This window comes from Artibeus jamaicensis, unplaced genomic scaffold, assembly GCF_021234435.1.
Source record: "Artibeus jamaicensis isolate MK-2021 breed Jamaican fruit bat unplaced genomic scaffold, CSHL_Jam_final contig_415, whole genome shotgun sequence".
Lineage (NCBI taxonomy): Eukaryota > Metazoa > Chordata > Mammalia > Chiroptera > Phyllostomidae > Artibeus > Artibeus jamaicensis.
Genome location: NW_026521823.1, coordinates 21,530,175 through 21,555,858, shown reverse-complemented (window position 1 = coordinate 21,555,858; position 25,684 = coordinate 21,530,175).

Here is a 25,684-nt window from a genome sequence, read left to right as displayed (position 1 = left end):
GTGACCAAGGTGGAGATTGGAGAGGGGGCTCTTTAATATTCTCTCTCTCTCATTTCTAATCCATTGCTTGTAATAAATAGGTCTTTTCCTTTTCTTCTGACTGCAAAGAGTGCTCGATTCTATTGAATAAAATAGATTAGCTAATGAAGGTTGATATAAATTGTCTAGAAATTAACAGTCCTGAACCCTTACCCTAGTAAAGACATTGATATAGGGCTCCTTTCATACATGAGGATATAGAGCCCTTGTTACCATGCTCGGCACAGAGCATGCTCAATAAATGACAATTGCTACTATGGGGTAGTATTAGTAGCCTGAGATTACTCCAATTAGTGCGTAGTCACTAATCAGTACAAGCAAAGGAAGTTTCTACTGGTCGTAACAATGTGGCTGGGTATGTTGCCTCACATATCCCTGTCTACACTGGCCTGGGCTAGGGGAATGTCCCTGTCTGAAGTGCCCAAGGACCAGCAGCAGGACCTTCCACCTCTGCCTTTCTAAGCGGGCCCTGGCCCTGGGGATATGCAGTCCCTGAAGCACAGGACTAAATGCAGGTGAACTTCTGAACTCAGAGTTCTATTTGGAGGGAGAGACAGCAACCAACGATGTCTGTTGTAATCCTTGGCTTTCCCACCACTTGGTCTGCCACATCTTACACATCTTAGCAAATCCCATAACCATATGGTTCTGAACTTAGTAAACCTGTGATGAAGTGACAATTACACTTCCATGTGGAAATTCTTTCTCTCTGGATACCCCATGCTCTATTACCCTTTCAGACTTTCAGACATGCTCTTGCTTCTGCATTTTTTACCTTTCTCATCCTATTCAGTTTTCAGGATTTAACCAAAGTGTCCTTTTACTCATTTATTTATTCAGCCATTCATAATATACTGTATATTTATATACAGTCTAAGTCAGTCATATAGAAATTATTACAGAAAGTGTTAATAAAAACTATGATGGAGGAAATAAAGATATGTCGACAATTATTTTATTTTTTAAAGATTTTATTTATTTATTTTTTGGAGAAAGGAGAAGAAAGGGAGAAAGAGAGGGAGAGAAACACCGATGTGTAATTGGTTGCCTCTCACATGCCCCTAACTGGGGACCTGGCCCACAACCCAGGCATGTGCCCTGACTGGGAATCAAACCAGCGACCTTTCGGTTTGCAGGTTGGTGCTCAGTCTACTGAGCCACACTGGCCAAGGCTCAACAATAAAAATAGAACCTATTGTGTGCTAATACGGAGGTATGAATCTGAGCTTCCAGTCACCAACTCCACCTAGGATGGTAGGTTAATCTTGTTAGAGGGGGTAGTGTTCAAATAATACCTGAAGGAGTCACAAAGGCAGGAGTGAAGAGTAGCCCTTCCAATATGTACAAGCTTCTGAGAAAACATGGTCCTTCAGAAACTTCAAATAGTAAAACCAGAATACTACCCAGTGGTTGGAGGGAACATTCCAAACACCCCACAGGGATTTCCTGTCAGTCTAAATAGGTTTCTTATATTAAAGTTTTATAAGCTATTCTATACAAGTTATCTGCTATTTATACCTTAGCAAAAAAAAAAGGAAAGCAAGGGATTGGGGTGTACAGATTTGGGTCTGATTGGAATCCTGATGCATCCACACACTAGTCGTGTGACTTTGGGAAGATATTTTCCTCCTTTGAGCATCTTTCTTAACTGTAAAGTGGGAATAATGTTCTGATATTATAAGGACCAAAGTAAGTTAGTACTTGCAGAACACTTGTAAGTGCTTGTCTCATAATGAGTTTTAATGAAGATTCTCTTCTTTCCACCCCAATGCTAATGAACTTTGGATTAGCTTCCTTCCTGGAATTCCCTCCTCACTTGGCATCCCTGATACGCTCTCTCCTAGTTGTCAACCTCAGCTTTTTAACTATTCCTTTCGGCCTCCGCCATGGATTTCTCTTCCTTTGATGGATCTTACTTTTCTTAAATAATGGTTATCTCCAAGGAGTTGTCTTACCCTCTTTCCTACTCAATTGCCATGTGAAAGTACAAAATTTAAAGTCAGGATCTATATTTTGAAACCTTCTATTTTAGGTGCTTGCTCCTAGCCCTTAGACCTGTATTTCTACAGCTCTATGGAGAACTTTATTGTATTAGGTATCTATTGCTGTATAACAACGTATCCCAAACTTAATGAGTCACAGCATCATTAATAATTCTACAGTTTCTGTGGGTCATGGACTTGGGCCCAGCTTAGCTGGGTGTTGTGGCTCAAGGATTCAATTAAAGTATCAGATGGGGCTATACTTTAAAGTGTCTCAACATTCTTATGAGGCTGAGCCAAGTTTCTCAAGGGTGATTGGAGGGAAAGCCTCAATTCTTTAATGGCTGTTGGGTAGAATCTTCTTCCAGCTTCTTGCCACAAGGGTCTTTCCATAGGACAACCTAGAACATGGTAGCTGCCTTCCCTCAGAACAAGTAAGGGGGTGGAAAGAATAAGCAAGATGAATCTTTTGTAGCTTAATAGCAGAAATAATATCTCATTGCACTTGCTATATTCTGTTAGAAGGGTATTGCTAGGTCTGCCCACAGTTAAGGGGAAGGGATTGTACAAGGGTGTGAATATCAAGAGCCAGTTGGGTACTGGAAATACCAAGGGGAACACTAGGTAAAGTATGTGATGGTCTAGCCACTACGCTGTGCACACCTGAAGCCGATACAAAATAGTACTGAAAGCAACTGTAACTGAAAATCAAAAAGTAAACAAAATAAAAAGCAAGCAAACAAAAAATAGTTCTTCTAGAAACTTCCCAGCACAGTTAAGAAATTCCTATGAGGTAGATATTATCCTTGTTTTACAGATGGACAGAATGGAGACACCGAGAACTTAAGTGCTCAATGCTAAAAATTTATGGATCCGATATTTGAACTTTAAAGCCTGTTTTTAGTTTCCTTTTATTTTTGACAAATAAAAATTGGATATAAGATGTATACCATGATGTTTTGATATATATGTATATACATTGAAATGAATACAATTAAACTCATGAACATACACAGCACCTCCCCTAATTACCTCTTTATTGTAGAGTGAGAACACTTGAGATCTTAGTGAATTTCAAGTATAAAATATATTAACTATAGTCACTATGCTAAACAGGCTGCCCCCCACCCCAGGCTTCTGGTAGCCTCTATCCTACTCTCTGTTACTATGAATTTGACTTTTTTTTTTAGATTCCACATACTGTATTCCACAATACGGTATGTCTCATACCGTCTTGGCTATTGTGATAATGCTCCAGTGAACCTGAGAGTGCCGATGTCTCTACAAGAATATGAGATACTGATTCAGTTTCCTCTGTATACACGTCCAAAAGTGAGATCACTGGATCATACAACAGTTTTATTTTTAGTTTTTTGAGGACCCTCTATACTGTTGTCCATACTGATTGTACCAGTTTACATTCCCACCAACAGTGCACAAGGCTGTCCTTTTCTACATATCATCTCCAACATTTGTTATCTTTTGACTTTGGTAATAGCCTTGCTAACAGGTATGAAGTGATATCTCATTGTGGTCTTGATTTGTATTTTCCTAACAATTCGTGATACTCACCACCTTTTCATATAAGTGTGGGTTATTCGTATGTCTTTGGAAAAACAGCTATTCTGGTCCTTTGCCCATTTTTTAAATTGAGTGATTCATTTTTTTCCTGTTGAGTTTTGATTTACTTATATATTTTGAATATTAACTCAAAGTCATCAGATATATGGTTTGTAAATATATTCTCCCATTTCATGGGTTGCTTTCTCAATAGTTTAGCCTGATGTAGTCCCACTTGTTTACTTTTGCTTTTCTGGCTGGAGCTTTGGTGTCAATTTGAAAAAACACATCATTGCCCAGACAAGACCAATGTCAAGGAGTTTCCCCCCTATGTTTTCTTCTAAAAGTTTTACTGTTTTATGTCTTATGTTTAATTCATTTAGTTGATTTTTGTGTATGCTGTAAGATAAAGGAAGCCTGCTTTTTATTATTTCACACTAAACGATGCTTTTTCAGGATGTTTTGTTACATTATTTTCAGAAATATTTTTGTAAAGCATATATACATACATATATATGCTTATTCACATATATGCAAATGAAGCTGACTCAAGAGTTGTGTACAAATATAGACATAGATGTAAATCAATCTAATCTTTGAATTATAAGTCTCATTTAACTGGAAGGCAACATAAAATATGCTTGAAACCAATAACTGGCTTTTCTGGCTTTCACTCTTTCCTTTTTAAAAAATATTGATAATAGAGACTTGGAGTGAGGCCAGATCAGTTATGGATGATTCCTTTTCCATTTTCCTTTAGCTTGATTCCAGCCAAATTTTTAAGAACTCACAGCCCCATTCATGCAGGAAAATCTGCCCCAGGATATTTTCAGCTTGAGATTTCATCTCAACTAATGTGCCCTGACAATTGCTTCATGCTTACGGTTGCTTAAAAAAGTGTCCATTTGTGTAAATTTCTGAGGATACTGGTGGGAGAACCCTTGATATGAAATTTCTGTACATACTCTTTGACCTTGCCTGTAGTAAAAAGTCAAAATTAAACTTAGTATTCAATTGGAATAGTTTTGGGCCACATTTCCCCCCGATTTTTATACTTAATATTAAACTTCTTCCCTTTGGCACTGTGTTAGTTTTATTTTTATATTTTAGTTTAGTAGTGTGTATTCTATATATTTTTTAAAAAATATTTTTATACATGTATTCTATTGTGAGCCATCTTCCATCATTTCTGGAACTCTTAAGGTCTGAATTAGAAATAATTAATAAACATTAAATGACATAAAATTAGCCTGTTTTAAATTTACATGAGCCATTTAAAAGGGATTTTTAAGTGTATATGAATGTCATATACAGAACTCCAATTACATGCCCATACCTTATACATTAAGCATAAATAATTCATTACTAATTATTGAAATTCTAATGATCTCAATAGTGACTATAGACTAATGATGGAAATTATTGTAGTTTGCATGAATTATTTGACACTTATTTTGGAAAAACAAACAAGAGAAAGAGGCAAGAACAATATTTTCTAACTCAAGTTGGAATTCAAGCAGAGAAATTTGCTTATTTAAAAAATAAATATATTTAAGTACCAGTGGTCATAATTAGGAGTGGAGAAATCTATAAGGTGTTAAATGGAAATTAAATAGCTAAGTCTCACAAGAAATGAGTGGTGTAACAACACTGTTTCTAAATAAATATAGCTTTTCATTTAAACTGACAAAGGCAGAGAGCTCTGGCATGATAAAATCACTAATGCAATCAAATATTAAAGAGAATGTGCTTATTATTATTATTTGAAACTCTCTGGTGGGGTTAGATGTTAAGAATTACTATTTTAAAAAGTCATCCAGAATGACATGTTTCATTTTCTCTTATTTCTGTGGATACTCCTTATATTTTGCTAGAACTTGGTTATGCCTATTGAAAGATAATACATAATGCTGAGCCAATTTATTAAAATCTTGTGGAAATGAACATCTAATCAATGAACGGCAATTTACAGCGTGGCTGACATCAAAGGCCACACTTCCCATGCCTACAGGTTTAGGTTTTATTCTTTGTGTGAGTAAATATCTCACTCCTCAAAGTTTTGACATTGTATTGTAGTTATTTACAGAGTCCTTTCTTAGCCAGTGGCTTTCTGAGGTGACATTGTGACTATTAAGAGAACCACTGTTGCAGCTGCCTTGGGCCTGACTTCAGGTGGTCACAGTCTTATCATGAAAATAAACTTTGTAGAAAGATGTATCCAGTAGTCACATGTCAGGACTTGCATGGGGTTTTAAAGCTTCAGAGAAATAATCGAACTCATCTTGTTGGAACCGAGAGAGACTCCTATCAGCAAAATAGTATTTCGGGAGAATGATGCTGTAGGGTTGTGGGAAACCCATCAGAATATGTTCTCAGTCAAATGTCATCTGCTTACCATTCTTATACATCTCCTTGGAAAGCCAGTTAAGTCTGCTGAGTGTATTTTCTTATTTGTAACATGAGAAAGTGAGCTGTGTTATTACTCATATCCTTTGGGTCCAAATTTCCTATAATTCAATGAAGCAAAGCCGAAATGAACAAAACGTCAAGTTGTGTTTCAGTTAATGTAGGTTTTAGACAGCCATATCCACATATCTATATTTGATGTCCCATAGATTACACACAAAAATTCAAATTAAACCAGGTTTATAAAAAAGCCCTATAGTAATGCACACATAAAGTCACTTTTATATGAATAATCAAATAGAAACAAATGCTGATGGGGCTCAGGGTTCAGCCACTCCAAACATGCCACGTGGCATATTGATTATTATTGTTTTATTGTTGTAATATTTCTTTATATTTGACATTTTACTCTCTAATTTAAATTATATTTTATTGTTCATGCTATTAGAGTTGTCCCAATGCCCCTCCTTTCTCCCCACTCAACCCAGCCCCCTCCACTCCTTCAGTCAGTCCCCACAGTGTTGTTCATGTCCATGGTCATGCACATACATTCTTTGGCTACTCCATTCCCTCTGCTGTGCTTTACATCCCTTCACCCTCCTCCCATCTGGCAACCATCAAAATGTTCCCTGTATCTATGATTCTGTTTCTATTTGTTTGTTTATTTTGTTTTTAGATTCAATTGTTGATAGATATATATTTATTGCCATTTTATTATTTGTATTTGTGATCTTCTTCTTCTTAAAGAAGCCCCTGTAACGTTGCGTATGATACTGGATTAGTGATGATGAACTCTTTTAGCTTTTTCTTGTCTGGGAAGTACTTTATCTATCCTTTGATTCTAAATGGTAGCTTTTCAGGGTAGAGTAATCTTCACTGTAGGTCCCTGCTTTTGATCACTTTGAATATTTCTTGACACTCACTTTTGGCCTGCAAAGTATTTTTGAGAATCAGTTGACTGTCTTATAGGAGCTCCACTGTAGGTAACTAGCAGCTTTTCTTTTGCTCTTTTTATTCTTTCTTTGTCTTGAACTTTGGCATTTTAATTATGATGTGCCTTGGTTTGGGCCTCTTTGGGTTCATCTTGTTTGGGACTATCTGTGCTTCCTGGACTTATATGTCTATTTCTTTTACGAAGTAAAGGAAGTTTTCTGTCATTATTTTCCAAATAGATTTCCAATATCTTGCTCTCTCTCTTCTCCTTCTGGGACCCCCATGATGAAAATGTTGGTATGCTTGAAGTTGTTACAGAGGCTCCTTACACTATCCTAGTTTGGGGATTCTTTTTTCTACTTGCTCTTCTGATTAGGTGTTTTTTGTTACCTTATATTCCAAATTGCTGATCTAATTTTTAGCTTCATGTGCTCTACTATTGATTCCCTGTAAATTGTTCTTTACTAATGTATCCTTCATGTCTGACTGGATGTTTTTTATGCTGTTGAGGTCCACACTAAGTTCATTGAGCATCTTTATAGTCAATGTTTTGAACTCCCCATCTAGTAGATTACTTGTCTCCATTTTGTTTAGGATTTTTTTGAGTTTTGTTTTGTTCTTTTATTTGGGTTATTTTCTTTGCCTCTTCATTTTGGCATCCTTCCTGTGTTTGTTTCTACATATTAGGTAGAGCTGCTACATATCCAAGGTGTAGTAGGTTGGCTAATGTAGTAGGTATCTTATAGGGTCAAATAGCACAACCTCTCCTATCACCCAAGCTGGATACTCAAGGTGTACCCACCATGTGGGCTGTGTACACCCTCCACTTGTAGTTGAGCCTTGATCATTTTGGGCATGTCCAAGTTCAGCTACGGCCTGTGTTTTGTTTGGGGCCACCCAGCATAAGCTATAAAGCAATCTGCAGATGGCTGCTACTTGTGCAGAGCTTGAGGTGCCCAGGTGAGGTCAGGCTGTGAACCAAGGTTGGCTGCTGCTAGTGCCAGTTGGAACCACTGAGCCGGAAGTACAGGGCTTGCTGAGGCCATATGCTGCTTGTTAGAGAGAATTTAGGAAAACCTGAAGCATGAACCTGGACAAGCCATATAGAAAAACCACTAGGAACAGCTTTGGTGGGCCCAAAAGATGTTTTTCGTGAGGCCTCAGGGAATCACCAAGGTGGGGCAAACAGTGTGAGCCAGGTCAATGGAGTCTCAAATATGGTGTCTGTGGGCTGGCTCTGTAGGGGGAGATGTCAGAAAAGGCCTCTGCCAGCACTTCTGTCTGGGAGAAAGCTACCCCGCCCCCACCAAGCTCCTGCTCTGACGCCTGACAATTCAGTTCCTCCACGCAGGCCTCTGGTGCCTTTTAAGCTGCTGCTCCTTTGCTGAAGTTCAAAGGGAGTCCGAGTAAGGCCATTTGTGGGCTGTTTAGGAGGCTTAGGACTCCAGAAATTTCTGTCTCCCACAGCCTCAGACCCTGCTGGTTTTTACAGTCATCAGTATGGGGACTTCCTTTCCTGGAACCCTAGGCTTCAGGGCTGCAACCTCCCACTTCTGCTATGTCCCTCACAGTGTTTATCCTCCCCACGTGTGTGTGGGACCAGCCATTTCTGTGCCTCTGCTCCTACCAGTCTTCATGGTGTTTCTTCTTTAATTCTGTGGTTGTGGGACTTTCATTCAGCTCCATGTCCAGTGGTCCTGAATGATGGTTGTTCTGTAGTTGAGGTGTAATTTTGATGGGATTGCTCAAGGAGACAAGCATGTTTACCTACACTGCCTTATTGACTGGAAGTTCCATATTGATTATTTTGAATTAATATTACTCAGGAAACAGTGGTTGCCGGAAGGAGACTCTGACCTTCCTTTCTGTCCCCTCAAATGCAGGAAATAAATCTCCTAGGAGGTAGAAAGACAGAGATAGGAAATTCAAGGCTGAGAAAGCTAAACAAACTCTGCTTAGTTTCTGCACTAATTAGCACCCAAGCCTAAGTTTTTAAAAAATGTACTGTTTCTTTGGCTAAAAGATAGAAAACTGTATGATTTATTCATTTCAGGGAATCTCCTATTTCTGTGAGCTCCCATACTACAAAATTAAAATTTGGTTTTCTATTTGTAATCTATCTTATTTTAATTTAATTAGTAGGCCAGCCAGAAGCATGTAGAAGGGTAGAGAAAAAAATGTTCCTCTCTGATATCACAAAACATTGAGAATTTAACTTTAATGATATTTTTACTCAGGAAAGGGCTTATTCATTCTCCATAAATTAAGTCAGACCTGAAGGCCCAAATTATTTCTCCAACTAGGACAGGATGTATCTGGATTTTCACTGAAGAATCACATCTGGATGCAAATGGAAAGGCTTTTCCGTAGGATGCACAGCAAAGTCAGGGAGAGGCTAGGAGGTGCATGCAGATTTCATGAACTTGAACTCAATTCCATACACATTCAGGGAGTTTTCTCTCCCAAAGTAGTCTTCAAGTTGTTTCATGGTTGGAAAAATAAAAGAGAAAATTATCTTTTAAAATTATCTAATGGCCAATTGTTTGGAGCTATCAAATTGCTGTGTGATAGTCCTAATAAATGAAATAAAAATAGATCTTGGCCGCTTGGCAGTTTCTGCAAAGGAAAACATCCATAATATAACTTATCACAGTCTTTAATATACATATCAGGTTCTTAAAATTTCAATTCAGTTACTCCCTTTCACATGAGCCTAATTTTACTTCCTCAGCCAAACATCTGAACAATTTGAGTGTTATTTGTTGAGATGTGAATCAGTAGCCTATGCTGCAAACATGCTGGAAATGAAGAAAATAATCCTGTAAGTTAAACTCAGAGTATCTTTTAAATACTGATACAGATCCAATCCACATTTTCAATTCAGGCTTTAGTAGACAATAGCCAAGGACACTGTCCTAAGGAAATTTTTTCTTCCTGATGTCAACATGCACTCTGTCAAAAATGTTTCCAAGAATAGAGTGTTTTCATCTTTTTTTATTTCATTAGCAACACGCATAACAATTATAATCCTATTTTATGAATAACATGAAATAATTAAAATGCACTGAGTAACCAACCACTGCACAGCTGGTTTCTATCTCAGAGAGTCAGTCAAGCAGCCGTTTCATTTACAGTCGAAGTGACCTAAACGGTCAAAAGTGAGTCTGTTTGCAAATGCTATTACCACGTGTTGTGGGCTTAGCTTTGACTTGTCATTTCTAAGACCCTCCCCTGGGGAGTTGTGAAGTACTTTCTGTTTAGACTGAGAAATAAAATTCTCTCTTTGTGTTTAACTTATGAAAGAGAAGTAATTTGTTTGTGTTCTAAAAAGGGATATTGTAATAATTTTAGGCTAACATTTTAAATAACTATATAAGTACACATATACCATATAATAGCCATTTGTGTGTATGTAGTCAGTTATATTATATATAACTATGTAATTATACATAATTCTATATTTAAGGATAATTATTTTTCTATCAAAGTTATTTTCCCTGCTCACACATTTTTATCTAGTATTATTTATCTCTCTGAAAATCTCATCCTATCAGACAGAGGACAATTGAGAGAAGGTATATGAAGATATTTGGTGAAGTGCTTAATGAAAGTCTTTTTGCCTTTCTGGCAAAATTTCCAGAAGTTCTATATCTATTTGGTCTTTTATTTCTTCAGTGAAGTTGTGACATGAGTTGCTTATGGTGGTAAACACTTGCATTGCACTGTGATGTTGCCAGATTGCAAAATCCTGAAACTTAACTGTGATATTTCCGACTATTTCCTTGATTTCAGGCACCATGACAAATAGAAATGAGAAAGCAGGCAAGCTGACATGAGAACAAGGAAAATATAAAAGAAGCAGGAGAACGAGGAGATAATAATAATTCAGATACAGGAGCAAAACAAAATAATGGATTTCCAAAAGATAATACACGATGAGACTACATACATGATCACGGTTCTCTCAGCTGAGAAAGGCTTTCAGAATTTCTGCTTTCTGAGCTTCTCTTATTCTTTAAAGTCTAGCTCAAGAATCCCTTCCTTTCTGAAGCCAGAGCTTCCCCCAAAGAATGAGTTATACCATATTTAATCCTGATACCAACTTGATCGCTGAAAAGAATAGTATTAAAGTCTGTGGTGATTTTATCTCAGATAAATCATAAAATACATATAGATGGTTGTAATAATTTCCTCCTCACCAATGTTGACACTTATTGAAAATTCAACTAAGGTACATTTCTTTAAAAAGCTGAGAAAAGTATTAAGAATATTTCTTCTATCCCTCTAGAGAAATATGTTGACTATTCTAAATGGGATTGGCTTTGAATTTGTTCTGATGAGATTCTATACGAAGGACTCTAATTTTTAAGGAAGATGACTCTCATTAAAAAGAATAAGAAGGAGTCGATTTAAATTGAAACATGTAATGCTTTTTTTTAATATAAGGAGGAAAATATCCTAACTGTGAATGGGTCCCTGGAGCAGAAAAAGAAAAGAGTTTGCATAATTATACCACTTCTGAAGATGTTTAGGAATATTTATAACAGAATTTAATAATAGAATTTCTATTTGCATAAAAGCATATAGATTAATGAGAATATTTAAAATAGGGCAAGAGATCAGATAACTTTTTAAAATTCTTTTTGGCTAAAGTTGGATTAAATGAGTTGGAAAATAGTTTTCCTTTCTGCAATTCAAAGATTACTTATTTTTAAAATTTCTCCAGAAGTCCCAAACAAACAACATAGAATAAGCCTCATTTGTCTCCTGTCCTGAAAACTGTCCTGGCCTTTCCTGATATTGCCACCGCTACTGGATCTATAATTAGGACTTCTGCCCTGGGCAGCTTTCCAAGTATATTTCCAAAATTTGGCAAGTGTATGGGCATTCTGAACCAATGCCAGACAGTAAATTCAACTGGAAGGTAATGGAGTTGCTTTGGGTAATTGGAGTGTACATACAATCGCTGATGTTTTCTCTTTTTTCGCATCCTAAACTTATTTACAAGAATATTGATTATATTATAATGATGTTGAATCAGAGAATTAAAAATGACCTTAGAAGATATTCATGGCTCATTTTTTTAGGTAGTCAATATTTTTGTCATGTGCATTTCACAAAAGATATTTTGGAATAAACATGTTTTCATCTTCAAATTTTCAGGCAGGCTTGACAGGACTAAAATAGAAATGATGTGAGGGAAGGAAGGAAGGAAGGAAGGAAGGAAGGAAGGAAGGGAGGGAGGGAGGGAGGAAAGAAAAGGAGAAAGAAGAAAGGGAGGGAGGTAAATCTATCACAACACCTCATTACAATAAATCATTTGGTTCTTGATAGATCTAAAATTGGATTTTATAGTTTTTCAGTCAGAGTGCAAGGACAGAAAGAAGAGAATGAATTTCTAAAGTAAATAAAGTAAGAAGAAGATATTTTTTCTGGCTTGTTACGATAAACAAATATTATGTGATAGCACATTGCCAATGTAATTACTTAACAGAAAACAAAACAAAAACCCTCTGTAAACCTGAGATTGTTGGGGAGGATAACAGAGGAAAACAATATCTTTTATTTGGGTTGTTATATTTTGTTGCTTATATTACCAGATTTTTACAGATGGAATAAAGCTGGTTTTATATTAGAACCATAAGCCCTTCAGCTTTTGATGGTTTCTAGAAGCATATTTCACTAAATGTACTCCCAAACATGCACATAAATTAGGCTTTTATTTTAGTCCTTAAAATATAATGCAGGATTGCCATTTGGATATTATTATACAACAAAATCTACCAATTGTTTCATAAATCAAAGTGCTAAAGAAGAAAATTCCATTGCCCGATTTGCTGTGTATTTAACTGCATTCATTGTTTCATTTCATTTCGTTTCATTTTATTGTTGTTCATGTGCAGCTGTCTCCATTTCCCCAACACCACTTTCCCCGGCCCCACCTACCTTCACCTCCCACCCTCAATCCTATCCTCACTTTGGCTTGTCCACGTGTCCTTTATACATGTTCCTTAAGACCCTTTCTTCCCCCCCCACCATTCTCTCCCCTGTCCTCTCTGGTTATCGTCAGTTTGTTCTTTATTTCCATGTCTCTGGCTATATTTTGCTTGTTTGTTTTGTTGACTAGGTTCCACTTGTAGGTGAGATCATATGGTATTTGTCTTTCACTGCCTGGCTTATTTCACTTAGCATAATGCTCTCCAGTTCCATCCTTGCTGTTGAGATGTGTAGGAGCTCCATCGTTTATTTTTAATATTTTATTTTAATAAAAATATAATATGCATGTTAATGTATGAATTAGCATTTATTATATCTTATAATTAGTGAAATCACGTCACTTTTGCTAAAAAGAATGAGAAAATCTTTGGTCTTCATGTTTTCTAAACCAACCTCATCTCTGTACCATGTCCCCCTTTATCTGGACCATCTTAATCCTTGGCCCCACTTTATGGCAAAGCACAGGCTCTACTCATGCTAAGGGCCAACACCTCAAATTTTTTTACTTTGATTCTTTGGGTCCCCTCTCACCTTGCATATTCAGTCTATTTCATCTGCAGGATCTTCCCCGGCAGGTTACAAGCAAGCTCTAATAATTCACATCTATTTAAAAGGACAAAAACAAAACTTTGATCTCACATGTCTTTTTTTTTTTAGCCCTGCTCTGTTTTTCCCCCTCTGTGTAACCCAGAATCTCATAAGCATCACCTGTTATACTGTTTCTACATTCTTATCTACCTTTTTCTCTTTAACTCACACCATTGGGACTCTCCCCTTACTATTCCAAAGAAACAGCTCTTTCTAAAGCCACAGAAGCCTCCATATAGCCAAAATATAGTGGACCTCTTAGTCATTAGTGTACTAAGTCTCTCCCTTCTGGTTTTCCAGACACCACACTTTCTGTCCACTGTTGTCTTTGGACTTCTAAGTGCACCTTCCCAGTTATGTAAACTGCTGCTTCCTGCTTTAAGCAACTGCTAAATGTTAGAGTTTGACAGAAGTTGGCCTTGGACTGTCCAGTTTCTGTTCTAGACTTTCTCACTAGATGACCATATATATAGGTACTTAGTGTTCAATAACATTTATATGGGGGTGACTGACAAATCTGTGCTCCTACCTCAAGCCACTTATTATTTCTAGACTTTTACAGTCAGCTTCTCATTGATGTTACACGTACATCAGACAGGCAATCTAAATTCCTTAACCCATCTAAAACGAAACTCTCAGTCTTTGAGTCAGACTTAATCTCACACTGGTTCTCCTATTGCAGTGTCATTGGCATCAAACTACACAGTTACTCGCACCAAACAATTGGAATATTTTTGACACACCCATTTGCCTCTCTTTACTTGCTACATCACATCGAAAAATGGTTCCTCTTTTTCATTTTTTGCTGGGTCCACTGCTTCCTCAAAAATAATGAAGTCTGTGTACTTTGTCCACATCAGCTACCACCACTCTCTCATCTTGGTTTATCTGCTTCCTTTTTTACCAACCATTCCTTTGAAAACAGTGAAGTTAACCATGTCCCAAACTTATTTTATATACTTAAAAAAATGAATACCCATTGCATTTAATCTAAAATTCCAAAGTGTAAACAAGCCTAATGATGTCTTACATTATCATACACCTGCCTTCCTCACCAACTAATCTCAGCACTTTTGATCATTATATTCCAGCCATGCTGTCCTTTAATTATTCGAATATATCAAGTTCTTTCTTGCATCAGCATATTCTCCCTCTTTTCTTTTTCTTTACCTGAAATACCCTCCCTTTTACTTATTCTTGACAAATGCCCACTCATTCCTCAGGTGCTAGCTTAAAGTTTGCTCTTCAGGTAACCATATCCCCTATCTGAATTGTTATTTCTGTTTTAATATAGACTGTTATTATACTTATTGATGACTAATAGTCATACAGTTTTTTTTTTGCTAATGCTTGTCTCTTGACTAGATTTTAAGATTCAGAGAAATTTTAATTCAGGTCCCCTTTTCACCACTGTGTGTTTAATACCCAGCACAGTGCTGGGCATAGAACAGCTACTAAATATTGTTGAAAGGACAATTTGAATTATTTTTGGCAGCCTTCATGATAAGATGATGATGATAGCTCTAATACACTGACAATTATTGTGGGGGCTGAAGGAAAAGAGGAGGTGAAAAGATTGTATCTAAGAAGGTCACCCCCATCTCTGCTTCTCCCACCTCCAGTACCGTGATTAACACTTGTATTTGGATCCGGTTACAAATCTTTGTGTAAGTCAGTTCTTGGTGGCTCTACCTACCAGAAATTTGTGCAAATTCAGATATTTTAAAATTCCAATTCAACTTATACCTGGAGCCTGAGACACCTACAGAAATGTAAGTGGAAATAGTCAGTGAATATGTAGTTATTTGAATTACTCTGTTCTTTGCTAATAATATTTTAGAGACATTAGGACAAATTGCCCTTAAAACGACACTTTATGATGGAATTCACTTCAGTTTAGGAAAGGTGCATACACTACACTTGTTGACAGAGCTAATTTCCTTTTGGGAAAAGCACACATGCTTTTAAAACATTTATCTGTAAAAGCAGGTTGGAAAACAGAGACAAATACGGTAAAAAAGGTTTATGTAGGAGAAAAGGTCAAGGGACAGCTGAAGTGAAAAATGCACATGTAATTCAGAGAAGGAGCAGAGTGAAACTAAAGTGTTTAGAGAAGGAGAATTGCAAAATGCTATAATATATTTTAAAGCTTATAAAATACTTATAGGAAAATGAGTATATGAGGTCTGTCCAGAAAAAGTCAAGCCATTGTTAATATAACAAGAACAGTTTGAGTGATACTGATATAACCTGGAAGCCAAGAGGAGTGGACTGGAATGCACGTACATGAACAATGACGACTTCACTATACTAGTCAGTGGGAGCGGCAGATGCCATTGGGTAAGCATTTGTACTGTGTGGCTGTCATATTCAAAATGACTGAGCGAGTAGAGCAACAAATCTGCACCAAATTTTGCATTAAGCTTAGACATTCCTCCATGGAAACTATTCAGATGATTTAGAATGATGCAGCTATGGGCAACTGGTGATTGGCAGCTTCATCACAACAACACGTTCACTCATACATCACGTCTCATGCAGTTTTTGGCAAAACATCAAATCACCCAGGTGACTCACATTTGGTACCTTGTGACTTCTGGCTTTTTCCAAAACTAAAATCAAGTTTGAAAGGGAAGAGATTTCCGACTGTCAATGAAATTCAGAAAAATATGATGGGGTAGTAACGGAGATTGGGAGAAGTGTGTGAGGTTCCAAGGTACCTACTATGAAGGGGACTGAGGCATCGTCGTTGTCCTGTGTACAGTGTTTCTTCTAGCTTGGATCTTCTTCGATAAATGTCTCTATTTTTTATATTACATAGCTGGATACTTTTGGGACATACCTCATATACTCTGACAATCTGCTACTTTATAGTACTTTATTACAGTCAAATGTAAGTTGCTTTACTCAGTTTAATTTTTATTGAAAGTTCTTTAAATTCTTGTACAAAAATGCATTTTTTTTGCAGGCAATGAAAAATAATGATCCTTGAGAGACAGGAAGCAAATGAGGTAAGCTGGGTGATTTTCCCAAGTTACTGCCTGGCTCAAGTTTTCAGGCTGTTGCTAGGGGAAGGGAAAAATCCTGGATGAACCTGGAGGGTGAGGAGAATTGATGGAACCAAGATGGAAGTCTCAGGAAGCCAAGAGAGGTAGGGCTCACAGTACCATAGAGTTCCAGAGAGGAGAAAGCACAGAGAGTCAACTCTGAGGCTTACTGATGGTTGTTATCAGTATTCAGCTGAGTCTTAATTGGCTCCATTATGTGAGGAAACTTCTAGCAGCTGGCAGAAAGAGCCAACTGAAAGGATTAAAAAAAGTACTACTCAGACAGGACAGGACTGGGATTAATATCTGTTCTTAGTAAGACTTGAAAAATTTAGAATTCATTGATCATCAGTTAAATACTTAGTTTTGTCTTAGTAATGGGACAAATACACCTTAGACTAAGCATAACACTGACCTCAATAATAAAACTTAAAAAGAAGACTTTAAACTACATTCAAGTAACTTAATGATGTCCTAGAACACATTTCAGAAATATTGATAAAATAAAAAAAAATCAGCACTTAACAGGAGTAACTGGAGTCCTGAAAAAGAGAATAGAAATGACAGGGGAAGGAAATACATTCAAAGAAATAAAGACTAAATATCATCTAAATTCAGTTAAAGCTGTAAAGCCTAGATCTAAGAATCAATATGAACTCCAAGCACAGAAAGATGAAGGAAACTGCACCAAGGTGCATCATTATCTAATTGCTTAAGACCAGCCATAAAGAGAAAAAAATATTGAGAGCAAATAAGCAGTAAGTACAATAGGAAAATATATGGTGATTTTACATGGTGACAGCAAGTTTCTACTTGGAAACAGGGAGAGAGAGGATATATATATACAGATTATATATATATATATAATCTGTAAACCCATAGTTCCAAACATAGCAAAAAATTGCCTTTCAGAAACAAAGGCAAAAATCTTACTCAAACACACAAAGCTGGAAGAATTCACCACCAGCAGGAATGTGTTACAACACTAGACTAAAAGAAGTTTCTTGCAGGGAAGAAAAATTGCAACAGATGAATGTGGATCTATACAACAGAATAAAGAGAAGCAAACATGGCAACTGCTATGACCATAATTAACATTTTTCTTATTATTTAAATGTTTAAAAATTTTAATTGTTTAAAGCAAAAATAATAATGTACTATGGGGTTTGTAACAGAAATAAAATGTCTGATAATAATATCATAGGGGCTTAGAAGCAAGAAATGGAATATATTTCTATAAGGTTTTTACACTAGTATAATGATGTGGAAGGTAGACAGTGATAAATTAAATATGTATGCTATAAATAGGGAAGTAATTAACCACTAAAATAACATCCAAAAGATTTATAGCTAGCCAATAAGTCAACAAAGGCAATAAAATGGTAGTATGAAATGTACTCAATTCATCCCACAGAAGTAAAAAATGGAGAAGCAGAAAAATAACATGGGATTTTTTTAAGTACAAATAGTGTGATCGTAGATTTAAAACCAATGATATCAATAATTTCCTTGGGTAATGGTGTCAAAATAGAGAACTAGATCAATCAAACAGAACAGAGAATGAAGAGAGAGTTGGATCTATGGACAACTGATTTTGAGTAAGCATGCAAAGGAAACTCTGTGGGGGCAAGAATGGCTTTTCCACAAATAGACTGTAACAACTGTGTATCTGTATGAAAAAATGTAAGAGGAAATTTAATCCATATCTTGTACCATATACTAAAATTAACATCAAATGGTTCCTAGACCAAAAGTCTAAAATAATACAATTTTTAGAAGAAAATGTAGGAGAGAATTTTTCGCACTGGCTTAGATAAAGCTTTCTTAGATATAATACCAAAAGCACAATCTATAAATGAGAAAAAACTGTTAAATTAAACTTCAGCAAAATTAAGAGCTTCTACTCTTTAAAGGCTTTTTTCAGAGAGTGAAAAGACAAACTACATACTTGGAGAAGATATTTGCAAATCACATGTCTGTAAAACACTTGTATCTAAAATATGAAATGAACTTTCAAAACTCAGTGATAAAAATGATAATAAATAATGATAAATTAAAAATAATAAAGTAAAAAATAATTATTTTTGGTAATAAAAATAATAAAACAACTCAATACAAAAGGGACAGCTTGCACAGACACTTCATCCAAGGATATATATGGGTGACAATAAAAGAGCATGTTTAATATCTTTAGCCTTTTGGGGAATTCAGAAAACAGCAATAAGATAACACCATGCACTTACCAGAATTTCTGAGCAAAAGAATCCAGACCCGCCATGTCCTAAAAAGAATACACAGTGCGCAATTCTATTTATATCAACTGCTAGAAAATACAAGACAAGCTAGAGTGACAGGAAGTAGAACAGTTGTTGGCCTGTGACGGGGAAGGGGCAGGAAGTTAGGCAGGTGGAATACAAAGGGACAGGAGAAATTTGAGGAGGTGATATTTATGTTCATTATCTTTTTTTCCCCACCTTTGAAACTCTTTGTCATGTTTAGGATTATAGGTAATAGTTATGGAATTGTGGAGTGCCTCACTCAGGTATAAATTATTTATTATCTAGTAGAGCACCTTCAGAATCTGAAGTGTGGTTGAGTCACTCCTCAGTTTTACTATAAATGCAATAGGTTACATCCAATTTGAACTGTTTTTGATTTTTAAAGAAGGTGTTTTGTTTTGTTTTGGTTTGGTCACAAACTATTAGACAATAGTAAGCTATTAACTTGTGTGCTCAGTAAAGCACTGAACTTAATTATTTCCGTTTTACCTTTTGTTCCTCTTCACCCATCTCTCCCACCCCCCACCCCCACCTCTGACAACCCCTATCTGTTCATTATCTTGATCGTGGTGATGATTTGTCAACGTGCCTATCAATCAAAACTTTTCAATTATACAAATTAAATGTGTAGTTCATTGTATTTTTTATGTGCCTAAATAAAGCTATTTTTAAAAGCAAAATACAAACTGATGGTAGTTTTATTCTAGTTATGTAAAAATGCATTGTATAAGCTAATCACAAACATCATTTTTTAAAATGCTGAAATAAAAATATATTTGACTTTTAAAAATGACATCGTGAGTGAATTTTTTCTTCATTACATTGTTGTTAAGATATTTGAAAAAGACCTATGTAACTTTAATCTTCAGAAAAAGTGTGTTTTTTATAAATAAAAAGCACCACTTTTCTCTCAAGTGTAAAATGTAATACATTTTACTCTTCAGTTTTAAATACACCTTCCTTTCTATTTCTCTCCTTTTTAAAATGGAAATTCTACAGCCATACAGTTTATCAATAAAACAGTCCTCTGCAAAGTTAAACACTCAAAAAGTGCTAAAACTGGACATTTTCTGTTAAATATGATAAAACAAATAAAAAACCCTGGGTAGAAAACAATAGCTCTATATGCTTAAGCTTGAATAGTAGAAAGAAGGCAGTTCTTCCCTTGGCCTGCAAGGGTGTGAAGAATTAAGAGTCTCACTGTGAAGGCAGATCTACGTGGAAAAAGAAATCAGTCAAAGGAGAAAAAGAAAAGAGTATGAGGCGAACATGAGAAAACAGAAAGGGAGGCTGTAGGCAAGTCAGTAGAGGCTCGGACCTGCGAACCGAAGATGAACCGGAGATGGCAGAAACACAAGGCTGACATTCTGCCTGGTGGCTCGCTCCTCCTTCCCTGCCCTTCTTTCCAGAGGGCCACTGGGCTAGAGCTGAAAACCTACACCTCTTCTCACAGTTGTATATTAAACTGCACTTTGACATGTCCTTTCCCCCCCAAACTTTTGTCACATTTTTGTACATATTTGATTCTCCTACCGTGTATTTATTTTTTCTAAAAACCAAGATCATGTCTTTCTCTTCTTTGTCATTTGCACTTCCTTTTACCCCCTACTTTTCATGCATGAGTGCCTAGAAAAGTGCTTTCACGTGGGTGGGTTAATGAATAGGTATTCAGAGTCCCAATATCAAGAATATGGAGACTGAGTGTTTCTGTGTGACGGGCCCTGATCCCTCTGCAGAGTCGAGTCTCGACCGAATGCATTGCTAGTGTGTTGAAAACTGGGGGTAGTTTTGCCTTTTGGTGTCACACAGTCATCACATCCATAAAGGCCCAAGGATGTTTCCCACGTTCTGCCTGAAAAGTATAGTGAAAAGCATGGCCTTTTTATGTTTTATAAAAAAAGTTCAAGTGCACAAGTATAGATGGGAGAAATGTGTGGTTCAGATGAGGTTTAACACTGCAGCATTATTGGACTCTTTGAAACACAGAGATCCAATTGTTATGATTCGGTTGGGAGGATGTTCAGTCCACTTTCCTCCTTCAATGCCAGGGTTTATGAGCCAAGGGAAGCTCGCTGTTAGAATCCTTTGTCTTGTGTTTCTGCTGTAAGCTCTGAGAACTCTTTCATATGTCCAAGTGTCAGTAAGACCCAGTCTGAGGAAGTTGCAGTTTTCTATTGTGTCGACCTAGACATCTGAATAGAGGCCATATGGTTCATCGTGCTAACAGTTCAGACAGAAGAAAGCATTGAATTTGGTCATAATTCATATCCTCACTACACTGATGTCATTCTTATTTCTTAGTGATGACTGTGCTCTAGGGAAAATGTAAAGCTCTGTGAATGGTGGATTAATGCCCTTTCTAGTTAGACATTCATGTGGTTAGCAGAAGTCAACAGGATTGTATCTCAGAAAACAGAACTTACTCTTGGGAGCCAATTTTTAATAATAGTCTAACTAACCTTCAAAACACAGCAGTAGCAGATCATTTCTTGCCTGGAGACTTTCTTTCAGTTACAATGTGAAAATTATAAAAAGTAGAATGACTCATTCAAGTTCAAAACATCACTGAAGAAATGTGGAAGACGTTTTCATTCCATTGTTCAGCTAAAAACTGAAGAGCAAATAAATTAAGATTCATTCCTAACATTATTCTCAGGGTCCTATTGACTGTGCTTCATTCTGACACATAGTCAAGGGCAGCGCATGACATTTTGACAGTTATGTAAAAGATTAAGTTGCCAAGGGCAACTATGCCTGAAATGACTGGAGGATAACTGGGAAAACAAGATTCGTATCATGAGGCGGTGCAGGCTTTGGAGGTAGAGAGACATGCAGAGGACGAATAGGAAGGAAGTAGGAACAAATGGAAATCATGATAAGAACTAAATTACTGTAGAGAGGAAAACTATCAAGGAGTTAGAAATGCTATAGAAGTGTAACAGAGAGAGGATTTTGAACAAATCAAAGATAATACCAGGACCAAAATTTAGCTTTATAAAAGGAAGCGTTTTACCTTTGTTGAAATATACCTGAAGTATTACTAAAATCAAAAGTATATCACTTGAGTCATATTTCCTACACAGTGAGCCCCATTGTTACTTGTAAGGATAAATGTTGAGGATGTGAACCCCGCAGAAAGGCTGATTTTGTTAAAGGTATCTAATAACATCTTTTAAATTTGATTTTCAAAGGATATATAAGAGGAAAAACCATGGTGTTGCCAATTTGATGAACAGGTAGAAACTGATTGCATTCAAAACATACTGCCTATCACAGTGCACAGTGTTTTACTGTACATGTCTGCCTTTCCCACAAACTGTAAGCTTCTAAAGGGCAGGCTGTGGGAAGTAAGCATCTCGTGTCCCCACAGCTCCTTGCATTTATGTTGGGTACCGAATAGTGTTTTTTGTAATATGTTGCTGAATAGTCTACTGACTGCCAAGAAAATTCCTCTGGGTGCCAACATATAGTTGATTCTTGTTATTCACAGCAGTTAATATTCCATATAGTAGCTACAAACACTGAATTAATGGATCCTCAACCATCCTGCGACATACAGAATGAGGTTTGGGCAAGCCTCTGATAACATTTTCATTAATTGAGAAATCCCTAACGTTGTTTTTATGTGTGTTTCTGTTTGAAGATACTTCATTTAATATATATGGGAGCCCTGACTGGTACGGCTCCATGGGTTGGGTGTCATCCACAAACCTGAAGGTCACCAGTTATATTCATGGTTGCGGCACAAGCCTGGGTTGTAGCCCAGGTCCCCAGTTAGGGGTGTGCAAGAGACAACCAATCAATGCTTCTCTCGCATCAATGTTTTTCTCCTCTTTCTTTCTCCCTTCCCCTCCTTCTAATAAATAATAACGTATTCATACACATATATATGTGTGTATATATATGTGTGTGTATATATATATATACATATATATTTGATTCAGTAACATTGGACTCATGTCCAACAGCACAGTAAGATGTGCTTGAACAAAGCTCACCTAACATATATTTTCCCTGTACGACATATTATAGCCTTTTTCTACTTACGAACACTAGGCAGCACTTCAGCATTATTTTTGGAGCCATATCAAACAGTAAGATCACCAACAAAGATGAGGGAAGAAGCAGCAGAAAACAGACTGTGAGGAGTATATGTCTTTACAGTATAAGAGCTGAAATGGGGAGTCTGAGTATCGCCTCACTCAAAATTAGGTGAGAACATGCAAGTTGGGTGACAAAAATTTCTGCTGCTCTGTACTTGTCCATGGATGACTATGAAAGAGCCATGATTATTAATGTTGTAGCTGCAAGTAAATGTTAGCAATTAGGTGAATCTGAAAACATGGAATCTGTGAATGAAGAGGGTCGACTATCTGAAGAAGCTGAGGATGAGATATCATGAACGTGGGCACGAGCCAAAGAACAAAATTGCCCTAGTTCAACATCGAAGTCTAAATTCAACTGAACATTTGGTTTCCTATTCTGCTCAAGTGCTATTTTACCAGGTTGGAAAATCTGTAATACAATTATGGTTTCTGGGTGGGTCCAAACACACATGGTTTTGTGGGTTTGGCCCCTGCCTCGATGCTCTGCCTTGCCCTGTAATTCTCACCAAGTCAAGCGTTGACATTTACTGAGAGTTGAGCTCACGGTCCATTATCTGTCCCTTTGCGACTTCTTCTTTACTAAAAACCCCTCTGATTTGTTGGAGGAAAATAGTAATGTGCTCAATTAAAACAAAACAACACAAAACATTCCCGGACCCCCTTAAAGATAGGGTGGTTAAACAACTAACATCTGGTGAATGAAAAACAAATCAAAGCTGTCTTGGTTTTGAGGGAAAACTTCAAAGAAGGGGAAAGATTCAATTAGCATGGACCTAATTGCTACTTTATCCCCTCTATTCAGCTTGAAACAAAGATACAAAAGTGAATATATCAGTAATGATGTGATGTTGAATGACCTTGACTTTTAACGACAGTCCCACTCTAAATCTAGTGGAGCAGAAAGATAAAGACCTAGTTTTCTGAGGGTATAATGGAGATGCCATATTAGCCTTACATCCAGATTTCCCACTGGAAGAAAATAAAATGGAATATTTCTATAATATTTGATTTTTTTGCAATTCTCTACCCATTGCTGAATTAAATTTCTTTCCCATTTTTATTTCCCTTCCTCTTAGGTCTTCCCTGAGGTTGTCAACTCTTCTTCTGCTTCTCTTGTTTAGTAATCTCATCTTCAAGCTTTCTGGTTTCTGATTAAAATATTATGTTCTTTTAAAGCTTCTACATTTTCCTATTTCTCAGTTTGTTCTTTTATTCGCTTGCTGAGAATGCCACTCACAGTGACTTCTCTTCTTCCAGGACACTTGTTGGCTATCTCTGCATTCAGAGCTCTTGCAATTAAAACAACAAACAAACAAATGAAAAACCAACAACTAGTTCTTCCTCCTCTGGTTGATGCTAACTATACCCACTAGGGTAATTTGCCTTCACCAATTTGTACTCAGGGATTTGGGGCAGTTTTTCCACTTAGTTTTGTTGAAAATGGAGTCCGTAGGTATCTTCCTTTGCTATCCTAGTTGCTCTGACTGTTTTGATGAAAGTATTTGAGCAAAGGAGCATGTGACGGCCTTTCTCATGTGAAGCAGGCGCTTTCACATGCAACCCTTCACCTCTCCTTCGAAGGCCCTTCCAGATAAGTTTTATCATGAGTCACATTTTCAGATGACAAAATGAAATCCAGAGAGGTTAATTCGCTCAGAGTCACCAAGATAGAAACTGATGTAACCCGCGTTTGAAGTTGACCCTGTCCTTTAAAAAATCGAAAGCACCATTTCACAATTGCATTTCACTCTGTGCCTGGCCTCCAAAGGGTCATGGGGAACTTTAGGACTTGTCACTGACTCAGGGTTCGCTCCTTCTGATACATGGCTGCAAGTTTTGAGGAGGAAAGGAATGGAATATAAGTTTAAAAGAGAAACACAAGTATTTGTGTTTGTAAAAGTCTAGGCACACTCTCATTAGGACATCCCTTCCCATGCCTATCCCTCACCGCAAACGTGAATGTCTTTGGAGCTAAAGAGGAAACCTGGCCCTTCTCGGTCTTGTAGTATCATAACCACTTGACAGGATCCTTCAGCATCATCTTTCCAAGGTTAACAATTCTTGTTTCTTTATTTTTCTACATGAGATTTCTAAAAACACAAACACGTGTAACTCTTCTTTAAACGTTTCCCAGATCCTTTTTCCATAGCTGTGTGCTCCCCTGTAGTAGTCTTACATTTCCATCAGCACTTGCACATACAAAACAATTTTTTTCTTTTCCTTAGTGTCCTCTTGCTATTGGATTCCTTGAATGTTATTTTCCCCTTTGAACTAAGAGATCAGATAAATACAGAGTGTGGGTTAGGGAGGGTATAAAATGGTGAAGATGCACTGTGTATTAGTTCCTAGGCCCCACGATTTTCATTAGCATATAAGTTAATCCTTAAATGGCTTTTTCTCCACATCACCACAGTCTTAGCGCAAACAGTACCTCTTCAGACTCTCTGTGAGTCCCCTAGTTCCACAAGCCCACTCCCCATCTCCCTACCTACCTGTGCTTTCTTTTATTTTCTTTATAACATTGTTTTCATTCTCTGAAATTATCTTATCATTTTCCACTTCCCGTATGTTTATTTTTTCTTTTTTCAAATTAGAAAGTAAGGTTATCAAATAGGGTTTATTAAATGATTAGATAAATAAAAGTATGAGGAATTGTGTGTAGACAGAGGTCAGGGTCTCAATAGAACCAAAAGCTTTGTACGGATAAATGTTTGACCAAGAGAAGAAAAAAGACTGGCAAGACAAAC